The sequence below is a fragment of the Bos taurus genome, chromosome Y (genome assembly GCF_002263795.3).
Source record: "Bos taurus isolate L1 Dominette 01449 registration number 42190680 breed Hereford chromosome Y, ARS-UCD2.0, whole genome shotgun sequence".
Lineage (NCBI taxonomy): Eukaryota > Metazoa > Chordata > Mammalia > Artiodactyla > Bovidae > Bos > Bos taurus.
The window spans coordinates 5,298,058-5,317,076 of NC_082638.1; the positions used below are offsets into that span (position 1 = coordinate 5,298,058).

Here is a 19,019-nt window from a genome sequence, read left to right on the forward strand (position 1 = left end):
TAGGGGCTTGTTCCAAAGGGTTGAGATATGGATCCTCTTTTTTTTTTTTTAATTTATTTATTTACAGCAGTGTCCTGTCTTGTTTGCAGCGCTCAGGATCTTTATTTTGGCTCTCAGGCTCAGTAGCTGCAGCTTGTGGGCTCCAGAGGGCAGGCTCAGTAGCTGAGGTGCGAGAGCTTGGTTGGCCCACTGCATGTGGGATCTTAGTTCCCCGAACAGGGATCAAACCCGCACGCCTTGCACTGGAAGGTGGATTCTTAACCACTGGAGCACCAGGGAAATCCCTGGATCCTCTTTGCTAACTCATTGTCTGTTCTTTCCAAATAACATCCTCTGGAACACCCATATCGTCACCCAGGTAACCAAAGATGCTGTCACACAAGTTGGAGTTGAGGAATGTGTTCATGGCCACCCAAGCCCCATATCTCTACAAGTTCAGCATCAGCTGTAACACTGGCCTGTTAATCAGCCATCCGTTTGTGGAGTCAGTTACATATCTACCAAGGGCTTCCCTCATGGCTCAGCTGGTAAAGAATCTGCCTGCAATACAAGAGACCCCAGTTCGATCACTGGGTCTGGAAGATCCCCTGGAGAAGGGAAAGGCTACCTACTCCAGGATTCTTGGGCTCCCCTGGTGGCTCAACTGGTAAAAAAAATCTGCCTGCAATGCGGGAAACCTAGGTTGGATCGTTGGGAAGATGCCCTGGAGAAGGGAATGGCTACCCACTCCCGTATTCTGGCCTGGAAAATTCCACGGACCGTATAGTCCATGGGGTTGCAGAGAGTCAGATGCAACTGAGCAACTTTCACTTTCATGCACTGTTGATGGGAATGGGAATTGGTGCAGCCACTACAGAAAACGCTACAGAGGATCCTTAGAAAAAATTTACAAACAGAACTCCTGTGGGATCCAGCAATTACACTTCCGGGTATGGATCCACAGGCATTGAAATCAGGATTTCAGAGTGATCACTGCATCCCATGGGCCCGGATTCATTCCCTGGTCATGTAACGAGATCGCACATGCTGCAACCAAGAGTTTGCTTGCGGAAACTCAGAGATTCCATGTGTCTCAGCTAAGACCCGGCACAGCCAAATAAACAGATAAACAAATGGAGACTTCCCTGATGGTTCAGTGGTTAAGAATCTGCCTGCCAGCGCAGGGGATGCAGGTTTGATCCCCGCTCTGGGAAGATTCCATATGACGTGGAGCAACTAAGCCGTTTGCCAGAACTACTGAGCCCCCAAGCCTACTCTTTGTAACAAGAGAAGCTTCCGAAATGTGAAGCCTGAGAAACACAACTAGATAGTAACCCCTGCTCGCTGCAACTAGAGAAAACCCATGTGCAGCCATAGCGACCTAGAGAAGCCAGAAATTAAAAATTAATGTAAAAAATGAATAAAATTAAATAAATATATACGAGCTAAACAGGCTATATGAATTCTCCATCACTACCCAAATTCTTGTTACCTGAATGCTCGCCCTCCAGATTCATGAACAGAGTGGATTCAGAGCTGCTTTGGAAGACAGAAAGACCCTCTCTTTCTGTCCTTTAGAAATGGACTCTTGTGGGTTTTTTAATTTCTTTTTCCAGAACCAGTGAACAGTTAAGAGATAAGCCTTGCAAGACGGGAGTGTATCAAATAAAACAGAACCTCAAATACGGAAAAAAAAAAAAAAAAAAAGGTGGCGGGGGGGAGAAATGTACCTTGGACAAAAGAAGTCCTTTCAGAATATAGCTTTTTAAAACTGTCAGGATTTTTATGGCTGATTCAGGTGTGTGTTTGGTAGAAACCAACACTCTCACGTAAAGCAGTCATTGTTGAATTAAAAGTAAATAAACGTTAAAAAATAAAGCTGTCAGCATTTATCAAAATCATCAGTTTATAAGTAGTGGACTACATAATACTGTGGTGAGCCGAAGGATTAGCTGTAAAACGCTAGCTGAAGGTTCTTCATGTGGACGGGTCTGCACTGCATGCTACCAAAATCTAGTTCAGTAAACGTAAGTTGAGCGCCAAAGGCCCCTAGTGTCTGTGAAATAAACCAACCCCTGTCTAATAGGGCAGCATAGTCACACTCCATAAAAGGCGTTTCTGAGATTTAAGGATCTGGAGAAGTGTTACTCTTGATTTTCACGCACGCTAGCAGGAGAGATTCTGCCAGACAATGTTTCAAGAAGAGATTTCAGCATTTGATCGATGTTGGTTTTGGCACAAGCTTTGGTACGTCATCGAAAGTGTCTTTTTTTGGACATTCTCTTCCTTCTTCGTTTTCAAGTCTGGTCCGGGTAAGTAACGAAGGATTGTATTAATGAGGTTATAACAGTCATTGTCGAGAGGTCCTGTACCTTAAAAGCATCCACTGGGCAAAGATTTCATTCATCTTCCTGCCCGCATCTCTTGTTATTCCTGATGGCTTTGTTGGTATGCTCTCTGCGGCTTTGGCTGTACTACCAGCAACCAGGATAACAGAAGCATTTCTGGGAAGGTTTTACTCAGTGAAGAGTGCAGTAGCCAGGAAATCCTGTTAATCCCATGAAATTATGGGAATTTGATTTTCTAAAAGAAGTTCGTTATCAGGACCATTGTACCAGGGGCTTTTGAAGTGAAACCAAAATATTGATACTGCCTGTGTGACTCTGGACTCGAGTGGTGTAGCGTGTGCCTTTGAAGTCGGTTGCTATCGAGATATGTGAGTAACGTATTGCTGTTTGGTCGCTTCAGTCATGTCTGACTCTTTGCAACCCTGTAGACGGTAGCCCATCGGGCTCCTCTGTCCATGGGATTTCCCAGGCAAAAATACTGGAGTGGGTTGCCATGTCCTTCTCCTGCAGGTAACATAAGAAGCCTCTAAAAACATTACACTTGTCCTGCTCCTGGGGAAAGCCAACTGACAGAGTGTTTCGTCGTCTGTGGATCCATGATGAACTCAAGGTGACTCAGAACTCACTGAGCACTGCTCCTCTGTCTGAGCCGCACCTCAAAAGCATTTTTGTTTCATCTCAGAGGTAAATGGCTAGATTTTTTTTTCCCTCAGATATAAATGGTTCAGATTTTTGACATGCAGACGTTTGTCTCTGCAGTGTTCCAATGGAGGCATGTAGATGCATGTAAAACCGTATTTTTCTTTTTTCTTGTAATTAAAGTAGGCACCTGGGAAAGCATATAAGACTTTATATTATTACGAAATGCTTTATACTGCAATTAAAAATAAAGCAAAAAAAAAAAAAGAAGCAAGCATCTTTGATGGAGGCTTCCCATATGTGTTAATTTCATTGATAACAGAAGCCTCTTAAAACAGGTGTGTTTTTAAAAGCATGTTATCCATTTTTGCAGAAGAAAAAATACTTATAAAATGTTTCTATTTTAGAGGACAGCCTGGACATTGAGGTGTCCAGAGCTCCAGCATCCCGGCCATGAGCCTTTGGTCTTGTTTGAGCCTGTGGTTCAGAGAGCGTCCTCCCTGTAGACGTGGCTGCCGCAGACTGTTGGCCTTCATGTTCCATGGCCTCCAGACGCCTCGTGTGTTGGGTTACGGCTCTCAACTTATACTTCTCCTGCTTCCTTCTTCTCTTTCACTCCAACAGCAGCTGTGTTTTTGCAGCTGATGGAAACTGCAAGCCTGTGTGACGTCTCGATGTTTTGTTTTGTGTTTTAGCTGTTTATCTGAAATGCACGTTTAACTGTGAGTCCTATAGTTTACCTGGCACCTTTATCACACCCTTTTCCAGGAAACCCTAAACATAGGAAGCCTGCTTCCTCCATAGGTCCCAAGGGAGATAGCAGGCAGCATAGGGCCCTAGGGACTCCGACAAAAGAGTCCCATGCCCAGCACAGACAACACATAAAATTCCTGTGATTTTCTTCCTCTTCTTCTTTTAATACTTTTTTTTTTTTTTTTTTTGAGAGGGGGGTGGCTACAACTCTTAAATTTTGGCAAAGAGTTGAAGGTGACTGAGCGTCTAAGCACACATGCAAATTTCCTTTCTCCCTCCCCATCTCTTTCACCCTCTTCCTTCTTCTCTTAAGTTGTGTTACACCCTTGAAGAGAAAGGCTGGTCAAGGGCAGAAATACTTAATTAAGTCTGGGAGCAGAGACACTTACAAAGTCTGGGAGCAGAGATACAAAGCGCAGTGCTTTGTCTTTTGAAGTTTGGGGTTGTACTTTATTTTTTTCTGTAGAGAATTCAACAGTCCAAATGCTAGACCAGGGTGGTGGTGTTTAGTTGCTTCGTTGTCTCTGACTCTTTGCGACCCTGTAGATCCTCCAGACTCCTCCTGAGCCACCACGGAAGTCCAGACTAGGATGCTTGGTATCAAACTCTCAAGCTTTTTCCTGTGTTCATCAGTAACAAGGTACAGCAGCTATCACTTGCTAAAGACGTCCATTAGAGAAGTTGGTTATTTAAAGTAGGACAGTTACCAGGAAATACGTGGAGAAGAAAAATAGAATCTCTGGATACCAAATTTGACTTAAAGAAGGTGAACTAATGTAGTGAATGTAGCCTTTCAAAATGACAGGATTTAATCCCCTGCTTTAAAGTATAGGTCCCAGGACTTTGCTGGTGGTATAGTGGTTAAGAATCCATCCGCCAGTGCAGAGGACATGTCGGTCTAGAAAGATCCCACGTGCCACAGGGCAGCTAAGCCCATGCGCCCCAAGTACGAAGCCTGTGCTCTGAAACAGGAGAAGTCAGCCCAGGGAGAAGCCCGCACACCACGAGTGGAGGGTAGCCCCACTCACTGCAACTCGAGAAAGCCGGCACACCGCAACCAAACCCAGCCAAAACCAACCAACAAAGAAACAAACGAAGAGCACAGGCCCCAGATTTATGTGTAAATTGTTAAATATACTCAATTTTAAAAAGTGAGCTGAGGTCTATACGCAGTGTGTGCATAGTAGATGGCATTTGTGATTTGATATTCGGATATCTGCTGTGAACAGCCGACTCTGGAAAAGGCCCTGATGCTGGGGAAGATTGCAGGCAGGAGGAGAAGGGGACGACAGAGGATGAGATGGTTGGATGGCATCACCGACTCGATGGCCAGGAACTTGGGCTGACTCCGGGACATGGTGAAGAACAGGGAAGCCTGGCGTGCTGCCGTCCGCGGGGTCATGAAGAGTCAGACGTGACTCGGCAACTGAACAAAAACATCTACTATGAAAATGGCTTTCGACACCAGCCCCCTAAGCACCCTAGAAGACTCTTGCTAGAGTGAAAATTTGAGTCCCAGACAGGTTTAGCGTGGACCAAACACCAACCAGGATGCATCGTGAAAGCAGGAAAAGACTTCTAATAATCAGCTTCAGTGCCTTACTTTTTTATTTTTAACATTGATCCAAGGGTTCTGATCACTTCAGTTCAGTTGCTCAGTCGTGTCCGACTCTTTGTGACCCCATGGACTGCAGCAAGCTTCCCTGTCCATCACCAACTCCCGGAGCTTGCTCAAACTCATTTCCATCAAGTCGGTGATGCCACCCAACCATCTCATCCTCTGTCGTCCCCTTCTCCTCCCGCCTTCAATCTTTCCCAGAATCAGTCTTTTCCAATGAGTCAGTTCTTCACATCAGGTGGCCAAAGGATTGGAGTTTCAGCTTCAACATGAGTCCTTCCAATGAACGCCCAGGACTGATCTCCTTTAGGATGAACTGGTTGGATCTCCTTGCAGTCCAAGGGACTCTCAAGAGTCTTCTCCAACACCACAGATCAAAAGCATCAATTCTTCGACGCTCAGCTTTCTTTATGGTCCAACTCTCACATCCAGGCATGACTACTGGAAAAACCACAGCTTTGACTAGATGGATCTTTGTTGGCAAAGTCACGTCTCTGCTTTTTAATACGCTGTCTAGGTTTAGTATGCTGTCTATGTTTATATATATATATATAGACGTTTATTTACTTGGCTGCCTCGGGTCTTAGCTGTGGCAGGCAGGGCCTTCTTTGTTTCATGCAGAATCTTTCTTTCCGGCACTCAGGCTGTCTAGTTGAGGTGTGTGGGTTCAGCAGGTGCAGAATATGGGCCGTCTACTTGAGGTGCTGGAGGGCTAAGTTGCCCCCAGGCACGTGCGATCTTCATTTTCCGACCAGGGGTCAAACCTGCCTCCCCTGCACTGCAAGGTAGATTCTAACCTCTGGACCACCAGGGAAGTCCCAGTACCTCTTGGTTTAAGGGCAAACTAAAACTATGGCTCAGATGTTGCCACGTGGGAATTGTCCAGGAAAAGGGAGTTTCTCTGCTTCTGTTTGGAACTTATCTTGCAATGCATAACACATGTGTACACCATGAGATTTATAAAATCGCCTTGGAGCTCTGGGGAATGATGGCTAATTGTGCAGTATTTGGAAGAATAATGCATGAAGGTTAATTCCCTTACTATCTAGTTAATTGTTGTTGTTGTTGAGTTGCTAAGTCGTGTCCATCTCTCCTGTGACCCCGTGGACTGTAGCCCGCCAGGCTCCTCTGTCCATGGGATTCTCCAGGCAAGGATCCTGGAGTGGGTTGTCATTTCTTCCTCCAGGGGATCTTCCCCACCCAGGGATCTAAGCTGCATCTCGTTTTTGACAGGCGGGTTCTTTAACACTGAGCCAGCAGGGAAGCCCACTAGTTAAGTAATCCAGGGTTGAGTAGGCACTCTGCATGTGTATTTGGGCTTCCTAAGTGACACCAGTGGTCAAGAACCTGCCTGCCCATGTAGGATCCGTAAGAGATATGGGTTCGATCCCTGAATTGGAAAGATCCCTTGGAGGAGGGCATGGCAACCCACTCCAGTATTCTTGCTGGAGAATCCCATGGACAGAGGAGCCTGATGAGCTACAGTCCAAGGGTCGCAAAGAGGCGAACACGACGGAAGCGACTTAGCACTCCCATGTGTATTATTTTTTACATTTATAGTCGTAAGGAACAACTTGGGTTTTACCTTCTCACCCCTCTTTCTGCAAATAGAAGCAGATCATTTGAATACAAATATCTTTTTTTTTTTTAATTATCCTGGGCAGTTTGAATGAAGTTTAGCATAATTGGGAAAGAGTAAATATATATGATGCAATTAGTGTTATTCCCTTTGCGGCTACATGAACTGCAGATTCACACCTCCACTAAGGGCTTCCCTGGTGGGCTCAGGCTGTCAAGAGTCTGCCTGCAACGTGGGAGACTTGGCTTTGATTCCTGGGTCGGGAAGATTCCCTGGATGAGGGCATGGCAACCCACTGCAGTATCCTTGCCCAGAGAATCCCACGGACAGAGGACCAAAGTGGGCCCCAGTCCATGGGGTCACCAAGAGTCGGACACGACCGAGCCACTAACACCCAGGACATTATTTACATTTACAAACCACAGGCCCCGTGGTTTGTGATCATTCTGTCATTTTAAGAGCAGCTGATGGTATCTGGAGGTTGCAGAGAGCAGGTGTTCCCCACCGCGTGGTGGGCGTGTGCATCTGAGTTTGTCTTGCTGGCTCCTCGGTGCCTACTCTGGTTCCGCGGCATGCCAGCTTGCTCCTGCCGAGTCTCAGAAGTTCCCTGCATGGCTGGCAGCTGCAGACTGAGGCTGACACGGGCCACTGTGCCCACTGAGTGGGTTGTGCTTCCTGGGCAGGTCCCACCCTGGTAGGGACTCCTGCTGACAGGTGCATGGCCGAGACCCCAGCATCCTCAGCAGGCCCCCCATCATGAACAGGGCTCCTTTCTTGATGGCCCTTATCGCCAAACCATCAGTAACAGGGCGGATTCCACGGGCTGAGCCGGACAGATGAAAGGTTCCGTTTGAAGGTGACCGATGATACTCACCCTCAAAGAGCCCTCCTTTGAAAGACGACACAGGGGTTACGTTTCAGAGGTCGGGATCCCCTAGGGCTGCTTTTCATCTCTCCCAGGGGTCCCCTCTGTGACACTCACCTCTTGTTGACCGCTGAGAAAGAAACTGATGGATACGATCAGACCAAAGAGCCCGAGGCCCTCCCGTTCCATCCTGCCTTGCCCGTGGGGCCATCCAAAAACTCCCTGTCTGCATCTCATTCCTGGTGGCTTTCTCCTTAGGGAGCTGCCTGGAGGTTATGTCACAGCCCAGTGAAGAACAACACTCGTGGTTTTTGCTGTTGTTGTTCAGTCGCTAAGTCGTGTCCGACTCTTTGCCCGCCAGGCTCCACTGTCCATGGGATTTCCTAGGTAAGAATCCTGGAGTGGGTTGGCATTTCCTTCTCCAAGGGAACTTCCCGACCCAGAAATCAAACCTGCGTCTCCTGCATTGGCAGGTGGATTCTTTATGACTGTGCCACCCGGGAAGCTCACAGAGTCACCTGCAAACAACTAGCTGCTATAATTTGCACATCATATGATGCCTGCTCTGGCTTGAGACCCGATCGGCACGGTTTCTTGTCTAAAGTCTGAGTCAGAGAGGAACCATGTGGAAGCACATGCTTTCAGCAAAATGGGCCGAAATGGAGAAGCTTCACTCGATGGCCCAAAGTACGGAGAGTATTTTCTTCCTCATGTCCGATAATGACCCATGAGGTTAACTTGGACGTTTTCCCACATAACCCGGCAAAAGTTTGCAGTTTCTAAAGTCAGGTAAAGGGAGATGCTTAATTTAATGACTCCTGCTATTTGTAGAAGTCGTTCATAGCTTCTGAACTCTCAGATGTTGGGAAATTCATGTAATTGGAAAAGCAAGTTGGACAGTTAATGGTGAAATTGGGCTAAAAGGGACTAGCTAGCCATTTGGGTTTAGGAAGAGTATACATTTTTAGCTTCTTTTTACTTGCGAAGTTCATACAACATTGGGCTTCCCTTGTGGCTCAGGTGGTAAAGAATCTGTCTGCAATTCTGGAGACCTGGGTTCGATCTCTGGCTTGGGAAGGTCCCGTGGAGAATGGAAAGGCTACCCACTCCAGTATTCTGGCCTAGAGAATTCCTATGGTCCATGGGGTCGCAAAGAGTCAGACACAACTGAGCGACTTTGACTTCACTTCACCTGTTATAACATAGTTGGGAATGCAGTATATGAAATATATGATGTTGGCAGTGATATACGCGATTGTTCTGCAGTGCCAGACTATGCCAGCTGTAACAGCAAATGAGCTCAAAGAGATGTCGTGAAGTAGGAAATATTAAATATTATTTAATATTGAATAATATTTGAATTGAATAGTTAAATAAAAATATTAATTTTTTCCCCCTAAGAACAAGAACATAGGTAGTTCAGGACTGCTTTGCAGACGAATGACTTGGGAATTTAGACTCTGGGGATTTTCCTGCTCTGAAATGAGGAGTCTTCCATGTTGACTAAGGAGAAAACAATTGGCTGTTGAGATAAACAGTTCAGTTCAGTCGCTCAGTCGTGTCCGACTCTTTGCAACCCCATGAATCGTAGCATGCCAGGCCTCCCTGTCCATCACCAACTCCTGGAGTTCATCCAAACTCACGTCCATTGAGTCAGTGATGCCATCCAAGCATCTCATCCTCTGTCGTCCCCTTCTCCTCCTGCCCCCAATTCCCTCCCAGCATCAGAGTCTTTTCCAATGAGTCAACTCTTCCCATGAGGTGGCCAAAGTACTGGAGTTTCAGCTTCAGCATCATTCCCTCCAAAGAAATCCCAGGAATGATCTCCTTCAGAATGGACTGGTTGGATCTCCTTGCAGTCCAAGGGACTCTCAAGAGTCTTCTCCAACAGAGGAAGGAATAAATCAAGAGAATATTTCAAAAAAAATCTTGCCCGACACTTTATGTTAACAGGTATGCAGCAAACTTGTGCCAACAGAAGTAAAAGGAAATAGAACCATCAAAGATGACCGTAGGTTCTAAGTGTCCTGGTGACCGGCAGAACTGTGGTGTGACCAGCAAGAAAGTTGGGAAGAAACACAGAGTGGAGGAGGACACGGAGACATGTTTGGGGCCAGTTGATCATGATTGGTTTAACAAAGATGATCAATATGCTCAAGGTGATAAATACTCAAGAAGGCACCAAGACCGTAAGAGCTGAGCAGAGGTGAGAGCTGGGGTCTGGGACAATCAGATGAGATTTAGCAGCAGCAGCAGCAAGACCAAACTTGAGTTGCTGTTTAATTTTTTTTTTTCAAATTTATATATATATATTTATTTATTTGGCTGTGTGGATCTTCGTTGCTGCACCGTGACTTGCTTTGGTTGTGGCCAGTGGTGACTTCTGTCTAGTTGAGGTGCAGGGCCTTCTCACTGGGGTGGCTTCTCTTGTTGCAGAGCACAGGGTCTAAGGCACGCGGGCTTCAGTAGTCGTGGGGTGCAGGCTTAGTTGCTCCACGGCACGTGGAATCTTCCCTGAGCGGGGATCAAACCCGCGTCTCCTGCACTGGCAGGCAGATTCTTAGTCACTGGACCACGGGGAAAGCCCCTGTTTTGCATCCTTGACGGATGTTAGAGCTTTTAATACCAAAACATCCTAAAGAATGAAGGGAAAGATCTTGTCGCAAAATACATGTGCGTTTTGAACTTGGTTACCACGGAGAGGGAAAATAGATTCATTTCATAAACAATGTAAGTGCCATGTGGTTAGTTTCTCTCTCGGCTTCTCAGGTCCTCAGTAATGCTGGACAGTTTGCTTGCTGGAAATTCTAGTTTAATGTGACCCGAACATTTGACTCTGAAGCTTCATGAAGAATGTTAGTTCCTGTGGGACCTGGAGAAAAACAATAGCAGCAATAAAGCTTTTTTGATTTATTGATTGATACTTTTAAATTGTGGTGGAAAAGACTCCTGAGAGTCCCGTGGACCGCAAGGAGATCAAAGCAGTCGATTCTAAACGACATCAACCTTGAATATTCACTGGATGCTGAAGCTGAAACTCCAATACTTTGGATACTTGATGCGAAAAGCTGACTCATTTGAAAACACCCTGATGCTGGGAAAGATTGAGGGCAGGAGGAGAAGGGGACGACAGAGGATGAGATGGTTGGATGGCATCACCGACTCGGTGGACATGAATTTGAGCAAACTCCAGGGATAGTGAAGGACAAGAGAGCCTGGTGTGGTGCAGTCCATGGGGTTGACAAGAGTCGGACACGACTTAGCAACTGAAAAACAACAGCAAGATAAAGCTTAGAAAGTCATAGGAGAGTTGCTCGTTGGCCAACCAGTGGCTTCTCTTACATTTGGAACTGACATTAGAGCTGATTGTAAATGCTTGCAACGCACGTATCTCCCTAATTGCAAGGCTGATTGAAAGGACTAATTAGGTCACCTTCTAATGTAGCAGCTAAAGCTAGCAGATCAGACTGATACATGTAGACAAATTCAGAAGAGAGTGTACTGTATCCATCTGACTGTGCTTGTCCGCCATCTGCAGATACAGATGCGCTGCTGACTCACTGAAAAGACTGGGAAAGTGGCCAGGAACATTCTTATCTTGACATTTTAAAAACGTGATGGACCGAGAGAGGAAACAGCAGAAAAAGTCCCCTGCGCTGAATGTGGGTAGGGGCCAGGCCTAGAGACACAGAGGCACGTAGAAGCAAGAGAGGCAGGAGAGGATGGGGATGTGGGCAGTGCCTTACGGCTTCCCCCATCCTGAGAACCACCTCGTTTAAATTCAGCAGGAGGATGTCCCTGGTGGCTCGGCAGTCAATAATCCGCCTGCCAGTGCAGAAGACACTGGCTCTGTCCCTGGACCGGGAAGATCCCCACTTGCCTCAAGGCAACTCAGCCACAACTGCTGAGCCTATGCTCTGGAGCCCGGGACCTTCCACTACGGAAGCCCTTGCACCCTAGAGCCTGTGCTGCAAAACAAGAGAGGTCACTGCAAGGAGAAGACCAAGCATTGTAGCAAAGAGCGCTGCACCCCCCTCCTCCACGCCCCAGTCTCTGCCACAGCAATGAAGACCCAGCACAGCCAAAAGGGAATCAATATAAAATAAACTCATCAGGCATAGAGAGGGGCGAGCCCTGGCTGACCCAGGATTCCCAACCGCCCACATTTGTATTCCTTTTCTCCAACACGTTTGCACATAAGACTTCTCCTGAGCCTCTCCTGAAGATGTAAAGACAAGATCGACCTATACCTACTCTAAATCAATCGATGAAACCCTTAAAAGACAGCTCTTTCTGTGCTGGATCTCGTAAAGATCTTTCCCATTCCTGATTCATCTCAGGATGACTTGGATCACGCAGCTAGGAAGGAAATGGCTAGTACACCTAACCCTTGACTTGCTTGGAACTTAGGTACAATTATCAATTCTTATAGGACATATTATATTTAGATGAGAGAGCTTAGGGCTATGAATTGCTTCTACATAAAAACTGCTACCATGATGAGACTTCCCTGCTGGCCCACTAGCTAAGACTCCAAGCTCCCCATGCAGGGGGCCTGGGTTTGATCCTTGGTCAGGCAGCTAGATCCCCACAATACTGCAACTAAGACCTGGCCCAGACAAATAAATATTTTTTTTAAAAGCTGCCACCATAACACATGGGAGTTCACAGGCGGCTCGGTGGTAAAGAATCTGCCTGCAACGCCTGAGATGCACGAGACGCTGATTTGATCCCTGGGTTGGGAAGATCCCACACGCTGCGGAGCACCTAAGCCTGTGGCCTAGAGCCTGGGAGTCGCAGTTACTGAGCCCCCGAGCTGCAAATCCTGAAGCTTGTGGACCCTTACCCACAGCAAGGGAAGCCCCTCAAGAAGAAGCCCACACACCGCAATGAAGAATAGCACCGGCCCTCGGCAACTCCAGAAATGTCTGCGTGCAGCGACAGACACAGGGCAGCCAAAAATAAATAAAATTAAAAAAAAAAAAAAAAAACAGCAACACAGTTTCACACTGTTTTTATAGGGAAACCCATGCCTGACACCCGGCCCTACACGTGAATGAAATCCCCGTGGTTCGGAATTTTTTTCTCAGTAAACATGAGCTTTGTCTGTGTCGCGTTGGTGTTGTGTTCACGTTTGCTGAGCGCTGAGCAGTTTTCCGCTCACGTACCTGCAAGCCCTGCTGTTGGTAAAGGGTACAGAGCCTCAAGTGTTTCTATCTCTAGATGGTGGTGGGGGGTGGGGGGGCGGCCCCAAGGGTTCTGCTAAATTAATCTCTTCGAGGCTGGACTGGGGAGATCGGGGGAGGCTTGTGAAATCTGTACGCCCTGAGCTCTGAGTTAAAGCCTTTCCAAACAGTGTCTTTGTGCCAGTTGGGTGGGAAGAGAGCTTTTATTTCTCGCTGGAGTGAGGCACACACGAAGAACACAGGACCAGAGACCGCAGGAGGCTCGTTACGAGGCGCGGGAGGCAGACGTCAAGGGTTTCTGCCTAACAAGCTGCTGACGCATTTCCAACAGGGCTCCCCAGTGGCAGCCTCGCATCACCGCTGCTCACCTCTCAGGAGCCCCTCTTCTGTCTGAAAACGTTTGTGTGTTTAAGGGACGTGACCTTCCCCAGGTAGCTTCTAATTCAAGCCCCCCCGTTGCATGCGGTCGCTGTGCTTTCTTCAGTGGAGTCTGTGAAGTGTGGCCCCAGGGAAAGATGTAATAAACATCAGAGCTGGCCTTACTCACATTTAGAGGGCAGGACAGCTTTTGTGGGAGAGAGAGAGGACAAAAAAAAATGTCCTGGTCTGATTTTTTTTTTTCTTTTTCGTTGAATGTGTTGTGTTTTGGCAAGTACTATGGGGAAAGTAAAAGTGAAGTTGCTCAGTCGTGTCTGACTCTCTGCGACCCCATGGACTGTAGCCTACCAGGCTCCTCCGTCCATGGGAGTTTTCTAGGCAAGAGTACTGGAGTGGGTTGCCATTTCCTCCTCCAGGGGATCTTCCCAACCCAGGGATCGAACCCGGGTCTCCCGTGTTCTAGACAGACGCTTTACCATCTGAGCCACCAGGAAAGTACTATGGGGGGTGGGGGAGAAAATATTAATTTACTGTGATGCAGTCATTTTCTCCTATTAGCAGAAGAACAGTCTGAGGAAATGAGAAAGCGCTGTGCTCATTGAATGGCCATCCTGCTATTGTGGGTGTTGGCACACTACAGCCTCTGGGATGAGTCTGGCCCCCTGCTTGTACTGTCAATAAAGTTTTATTGGAAGACAGTCATGGACACTCCTGGGCAAGTGGTCTATGGCGACTTTTGTAAGACAAAAGACTTAAAGAAAGACGTTTGTTAGACAGCACTGTTGAGCTGTGAAAAAAAGATTCTTTGGCCTACAGAGCCTACAATATGGACTCTCTAACTCTTTACAGAAAAGTTTGCTGACCTCCTAAAAGACCCTTATGGTACTCAGGCTCTCCATTTGACTGTCTCACCTGTGAATTTCTCCGTGATGGATTCTAGTCCAGCATCTCTTTCCCAAAATACCTTTTACTATCTGCATGTGGAAAGGAGAGTATTTGAACTGTGACTGCCATGACTCAGGAACTGAGCTTTCAATTTTATTTAGTGGTAAGTAATGAATTAAGAATGTTCTTAAAAAAAAATTGTTTATTTTTTGGCCATGCTGGATCTTCTTTGCCACATGCTGGATCTTTCTCTAGTTTTGCTGTGAGTGAGGGGCTAGTCTCCAGTTGTTGTGTGTGGGCTGCTCATTATGCTCATTCTCTTTTTGTGACTCCTGGACTTCAGTCATTGCCAAGCACTGGCTTTGTTGCCCCCAGGCACTTGGGATCTTCCCGGAGCAGGAATGGAACCCACGTCCCCTGCATTGGAAGGTGAATTCTTAACCACTGGCCCACCAGGGAAGCCCCATTTTAATTAATATGAGTGTCTATATGGGACTTGCTGTGGCTCAGACTCTGGTAAACAATCTGCCCACAATACTGGAGACCCAGGTTTGAGCCCTGGGTCCGGAAGATTCCCTGGAGAAGGAAGTGGTAACCCACTGCAGGATTCTTGCCTAGAGAATCGCAGGGACAGAGGAGCCCTGGTGGGCTACAATCCATGGGGTCTCAAAGAGTTGGAGACGACTGAGAAAGATTGAAGGCGGGAGGAGAAGGGGACGGCAGAGGATGAGATGGTTGGATGGCATCACCGACTCAGTGGGCATGAGTTTGAGCAAGCTCCAGGGGATGGTAAAGAACAGGGAAGCCTGGTGTGCTGCAGTCCACAGAATCACAAAGAGTCAGACATGACTGAGCGACTGAACATAAGGAACAGAAAGCACCTATATATGGCTGCTGGCTCCTCTGTTGGGTACATGGAAGAGTTTTTTGATTGCATCACAAACCAAGGAAAGAAGGGAACTATCAAGCTCTGGTCACATTGTGACATTTCTTTTCTGAATATTTTCTTTTTTGGTGTAGTTCTAACCTGTGTCATTTTTTTCTGCATTCCCTTTCTTATATTTCATTATTAAAGAAATGAGTTGATTTCTGTGTATTAATCTTGTATCCTTCTACCTTGCTGTGATATTTATTTTCTGTTTTTTTTTCTTGTGAGTATAACGAATGCACACTTTATACAGAAACATAGTTATACCATTTTTATTTAATGCGTATCTGATAATGTAGGATTTCAGTTTCTTTTTTAGTTGGCGTTAATGTTTTTAAAGGAATGTGTATGATTTAAATTTTGAAATACTGAGTATAATGTAGTTATCTTCCCAGTTCATTTCTATCATCAATTATATGTGCTTCATTTTTTTTTTTCTGGGACAGTTTTCCAGTTGATTTTTAATTTTACCTTTCTGTTAAAAAACTGAACACTCAGCTCTGTTCTAACTCTGTTTCACGTCTTTCTCTCTGTCAGTTGGTGCTATCTTTATTATCACCATCTTTTCACTTTCTTTAAATAATTTTCTTGAGTTGATTTTATGTCTTTCATGAACTATATATATATTTTTCTATTAAATGCATTTTACCATCAAAATTTCTGTCTCCTTGTGTTTGATATGACCAATTTGGCTAGCATATGATTGGACTTTGTTTTTAATCTTGCAGCTTGAAACTGGTTGGTCTTTGAGTCTAAAGATTTTTGTCTTTCACCAAAGCTGCAGAGTTCTCCACTATTTTAATATTGCCTCTTCTGCATTAAAAAAAACCCATTTAAATATATTTTGGGTCTTTTTATATATTTAGTCAGTTGAATCTAAAACTTCCGCTTAATGTTTCGACTTCATTTTTCTGTAGTTCGCTCTGCATTGTTTGTGTACATCTATATTATAATCTAACCCACTCCAGTGTCCTTGCCTGGGGAGTCCCAGGGACGGGGGAGCCTGGCGGGCTGCCGTCTGTGGGGTCGCACAGAGTCGGACACAACTGAAGTGACTTAGCAGCAGCAGCAGCATATTATAAGCTATTAGTATTCTCTTCAGCTATCTTAGTCTGTAATTCTTCCATTTAGTTTTAGGGTTTTTTTTTTTTTTAAGTTTTTTTCACTTAAAAATTTTGTTTGCTAATTTCTCAAAAATCTTCCTGGCTATTTTTATGGTATTTTGTTTTTTATGTTGCTAATTCTATTTTTTTTTTTTTTTAGATATTTAATTCATATTTATTTTACGTCCTGCATTGACAGTTTTAATGCCTGATATCTTTGGGGGCTGATAGCCTACTGATTTATGCTAATGACTATCACTCTTGGTAGGGGGGGCATCATATATTTTGTGATTTTTTTATTGTAATATTTTGGATCTATGTCTATGAGGTAGAGACATTTTATGAAGGTGTCTCTGAACCTTCAAACCGTGAAATCTATAAACTGTATACATGGTTGGTGTGAGGGGTCAGAGGTGGAGACTGCAAAAGCTTGTGCTCTTGACCGCTTTTGAGCATAGCCTAGTATCCAGAATAGTTTAAATGTTGATAATGTTAGTCTGAAACACATTCAGCATCTTCTACCCTGACAGTTTTTCTCTAATCGAATGGCATTGTCTTCGTAGAACGAAGAAGGTGATTTTTGCTTTTCTGACAAAAGCAAATTTTCTTAAAGGGAATTCTTGGGCAGTGAAAAAAATCTTTTTTTAAATTTTTAATTGAAGGATAATTGCTTTACAATGTTGTGTTGGTTTCTGCTGTACAGCAAAGGTGAATCAGCCGTACGTATAAATATATCCCCTCCCTCCAATGGAAACTTCTCATCATCTCCAAACTTAGGAAGGTTTCACAGAGTAATCTTTTCACGTACATAGTTGATGTCAAGATCTGGATGGAAATTTTTACAAAATCATCTATATGCCTGGGGGATTTTTTCCCCTCCTGTTAAGCAGTCAAGTTACCAAATTAATATCTTTGGTCTTTGGAAGTTTGCTAAATTGCAGATGCAATATATTGATGGACAGATGTCTGTTTCTCTCTCTCTCTCTCTCTTTTTTAATATTTTTGGTGAAAGCAACTGAGGGACCATAGACTAATATGACAGTGATTTTTTTTTTTTTGTTTGTCTTTGTTCTTGTGTGTGCCTTTCTCTGCTTGTCCTGAATCAACAGGGATTAGTCAACTGATAGACTAAGCAAAGCGGGAAAATGATTCTCAAAGACACTTAGCTTTGCTGTTCCCAGGCTTGATATCCAAGGATCAGTACTTTTTACAAGTACCCCAAAGTGCTTCTTATCATCAGACAAGTCAGGGAAGCACTAATTTACGGAATCCCCTCTCCATTAACCACACACTCAATTTACAAAATGACCCAGATGCTTGTGAAACGTTTTTTTTTTTTTTTTCCTGTTAAGTGCCAACGTCAAGATACAAGATATGATAGCTTAGGATGAATGATGTCAGATTCTTGATCTCTGAAGAAGAAGATTTAGCTTCGGGACCAGAGACCTGGCTTGACCGCTCAGGGCTCTTGGGTGGCAGAGGTTTTAACTACAGTGAAAAGGGTCAGAGAAAGCTTCTGACATAGACATCAGAAGGAGGTGGGAAGTGCCCCACTTCCTAGTCTTTGGCAAGGGAATTATATACTTTTTAATTAGCTATTACAATAAGTCAAAAGCATATCTCAAGGTCGTAAAAATTTTACCAGACCCACTCCCCTAATACACATTCTAAGATACCAGGATTAGTCAGAAGGTTCTCAGGAAGGAGAAACTGTCCTCAAGCAGGATACACTGTTGTTATATAATCCCTAGTACAGAGTTTAAACTGAGTTGTTTTTTGTGTAATCGTCAGTTCCCAGCTTAAAGAAAAAAAAAAAAAAAAAAACAACGATTTTATGTGATTAAGACTAAGGAATGTAGACGGGGAAAAAAAAGTTTGTCCTTTCGTTCTCTTTGAGAATTCCAGACCTCTATCTCCTCCTCGAGACCCCCAGACCTGTCTCTCCTCAGGGACCCCCGCACTTCTTATCAACCTGCCTAGGAATTGACTGTGTCAGATAAATACATTTCACCGTCAGAAATCTGCAAAATTCTCATAGACTATGAATTCATGAATACCCTCATTGGTGCATACCATGTTTTTGTCTTCCACTGATTCTCAGTCATTCTTTTTTATATTTTTGGCTTGTGGTGGGTCTTCACTGCTGTGTATGGGCTTTCTCTAGTTGCGGCAAAAGGGCCTACTCTCTGCTTGCCTTGTCTGGGCTTCTCCTTGTGGTGGCCTGTCTCTTGTTGGGGAGCACAGGCCCTAGGGCGCACATACTTTGGTAGTCGCAGCCTCTGGGCTCTGTAGTTGTGGCACATTGGCTCAGTTGCTCCACGGCATGTGGGATCTTCCTGGACCAGGTAGAGAACACCACGGATAGGTGTCCGGTTGCCCTGCAAGGTAGGGTCTTAACCACTGGACCAGAAGTGAAGCCCTCAATCCCTGTTCTTAAGCTCTCAGGCATATGGGAGCAGGAAAGCACGTTACCAGTTAGAATTTTGTTATCTTGAAACGTTATTACCTTGGAATGCATGTCATCTACTGGCTTAAAGATGGTTGTATACCTGTTGTGTTCCTGGCATAGACATAGTGGGCACACGGTGGGAAGGACATGGTAGCTCAGCTCTCGAGCTGTAGGTTCATCAGCTTCTCGTCATCTGTGTCCCCTGCTGGATGGGTTGTTTGTTGCTATTCAGTCCCTAAAAGTCATGTTCGACTCTCTGTGACCCCATGGACTGCAGCACACCAGGCTCCTCTCTCTTCCACTATCTTG

The 19,019-nt window shown here is 45.2% G+C and overlaps 1 long non-coding RNA gene across 1 annotated transcript in view; it reads left to right on the forward strand.

Moving 5' to 3' along the window:
- Positions 1 to 1,710: 1,710 nt before the first annotated feature.
- Positions 1,711 to 19,019, forward strand: part of LOC132344465 (uncharacterized) — a 65,894-nt gene continuing 48,585 nt past the window's right edge. The window contains exon 1 of the long non-coding RNA XR_009493651.1: positions 1,711 to 14,393. This is a non-coding gene — a long non-coding RNA (uncharacterized lncRNA). The remainder of the gene's footprint in view (positions 14,394 to 19,019) is intronic.